Raw genomic sequence first — 3,000 nt, forward strand, 5'->3', positions numbered from 1 at the left:
TATATATATATATATATACATACATATATATATATATATATATATACATACGCACATACACACATGCATAGGTACATACACTTACCCACACACACATTTATAAACACACACACACTCACAAATGTATGTATGCGTGTATGCATTATGTATGTATTATGTATGTATGTATGTCTGTCTCTCTGTATGTATGTATGTCTGTCTCTCTGTATGTATGTATGTATGTATGTATGTGTGTGTGTGTGTGTGTGTATGTATGCATACATCCACGCGCCTATACACACTCGCACATTTGTACACTTCTACACTAGCCCTCTACGCACTGGCATCACCACACTCAGTACTAGGACTAGTAAAATCCATACTACCACCGCCACCATCACGTCCACCATCACTACCAGTACTACCACCAACACCACAATCATTACCGCAACCACCGCCGCCGCCACCATCTCCACCTCTGGTACTACCACTTGTGAAATCATTATTGCCACTGCTACTAACACCTCCATCACGACCACCAACATCACCAACAACACCATCACTACCTTCATTTCCGCTACTACTATCATCACCATTCTTTCCTGCTTCACATTCATACATATGCAGAGAGATATGCATAGAGATGTACCCACACACACACATTTATATGCGTACATATCCATATGCACTGCACTAATACGCACAACATCACCACCACTGGGTGTGTGGCAAGAATTTTGCTTCCCCACCACGCGGTTTCGAGTTCATTCCCACTGCGTGGCAGGCACTTAGAGCGTGTGTTTTCTACTATAGTCTGAGGGTGATCAAAGCCTTGCGAGTGGATTTGGTAATGGGAATTTAAATCAGACCGTCGTGTGTGTGTGTGTGTGTGTGTGTGTGTGTGTGTGTGTGTGTGTGTGTGTGTGTGTGTGTGTGTGTGTGAGTGTGTGTGTGTGAGCGTGTCTTTGTGTCTGTTAACCGTAACTTAGCGGTTCAGCAGAAGTGTATATACGGACATAAAAAAATCTTAAATCAAATTGAATTCAATTAAATTACCAAAATGTTTATCTTTATAATTTCTGAAAAAGATAAAAAGCAAAGATTCAATTAATATCATAAGTCATAAGAGAACAGATTTAATTATAAATATTAATTTTTATCAATTGCGTATTACAAAAAAGCAATGAAAAGCAATTAAGAATGAAACAATACACACACGCACACACACCCACGCGCACATATATATATATCAATATGTTCGAAATACGAGAGTAGAAAAATAGCCAACAACTGATGAAGGGTCGTATTTGTGTTGTTTGTCTTGTTATCCGTTTGTGTTTTTCGTTGTTCGCAAAAATAGTTCATATTCCATGTACTCGTACTTCGAATTTTTTGTTGTACACGTTCCGTAACGTCCTGTACCCACATATGCATATAAATACGTATAGATGTATGTATGTACATATACGTAAGTATATATGCATATATATATTATTTATATTATTATATATATACATACATACATGCACACACACACACACACACACACACACACACATATATATAAGATATTTATATGTATGTATACACACACATACACACACTCGTATGTAAGCACATTTATGTATATATGTATAATACATATATATATATATGTATATATATATATACGTACACACACACACACACACACACACATATATATATATATATACAATACAAATATATATATAAATACACACAGATTGCATTGTACCAAAGGTACCATCAACTCCATCTAAATTCAGGACCAGGTACTGCAATAGTCTAGGGTTCAAAGGCTCACAGTTCTTCAAACTTGGCAGACACGCATCTCATACCCAAATCTTCAGTGATAATGGAGTGAACTGAACCATAACTAATCTGCACATCCTCTGATATCTCATGGGTGGTTATTCTACGATTTCCCCTCACATCTGCATGTACATTGGCAATGTTTTTCTCGGTTCTGCTGGTTGCAGGTCTCCCAGAACATTCGTCAATATTGACATTTATTCGGTCATCTTGGAAACGTCTGAATCACACGTACACTTATATGCGGCACATACACTCCTCTCCATAATTACACTTGTATGCGGCACATACACTCCTCTCCATACACTTTCTGCAACTTTGCACAGGCCTCCGAGCAGGTATCGCCATGACAACTTTCTGTCATGGTCAATGCGACGATCACACGCTACATACCTTCCTTCCAAGCGCTGCCGTAAATAGCGGAAGTGACCGAGAACGTAAAAACTTAGTGCGCATGCACAGCAGAGTCCAAGCTCAATCTGTGCCAAGCGGCTTTACTCTGCGTGCTTTAGCTTCGGTACTATGGCAACGTTCCTGATATTTATTGATCAGAAATAGTATACTGTGAACTAATGGTCATCGTCATTTAAACATGGCAGTTCCGGAGGAACCGACGTTACAACCATTTTAAATGGTAGTAACGTCGGTTCCTACGGAACAGCCGTGTTTAAGTGGCAATAACCATTACTTCTCAGCATAGTTACTGCTTTCATCTCTTATAGAGATTTTCTAACTAGTTAATTCGCTCGTTGCAAGATCTGTAGCTGTGTGTCACTTATTGTCAATATATTGCGAGCTGCAGTGAAATACAGCCATCTATAGCAGATGAAGACGAGCACAAAAAAGATGGACACAAAGAGGATGAAAACAAAGAGCTCGAAACCGTATAGTCTGGTTCTCTCGTGGCTGGAAGATGGTAGGGGCTCACACTCTTGCTTGCAATATATATCGGGGTGCGGGTTGCATGGAATAGCCAGCTAGGGGAGACATCTTCCTGGAGTTAAAACGGCAGTAACGTCGGTTCCTACGGAGCAACCATTATATATATATATATATGTACGTATATATATGTATGTATGTATATGTATGTATGTATGTATACATACATGCATTGTGTGATAGGAAGTTTGCTTCCCAACCAGATAGTTCCGGTTCGGTTCCACTGTGTGTGTGTGTGTGTGTGTGTGT

The sequence above is a fragment of the Octopus bimaculoides genome, chromosome 27 (assembly GCF_001194135.2).
Source record: "Octopus bimaculoides isolate UCB-OBI-ISO-001 chromosome 27, ASM119413v2, whole genome shotgun sequence".
NCBI classification, from domain to species: domain Eukaryota; kingdom Metazoa; phylum Mollusca; class Cephalopoda; order Octopoda; family Octopodidae; genus Octopus; species Octopus bimaculoides.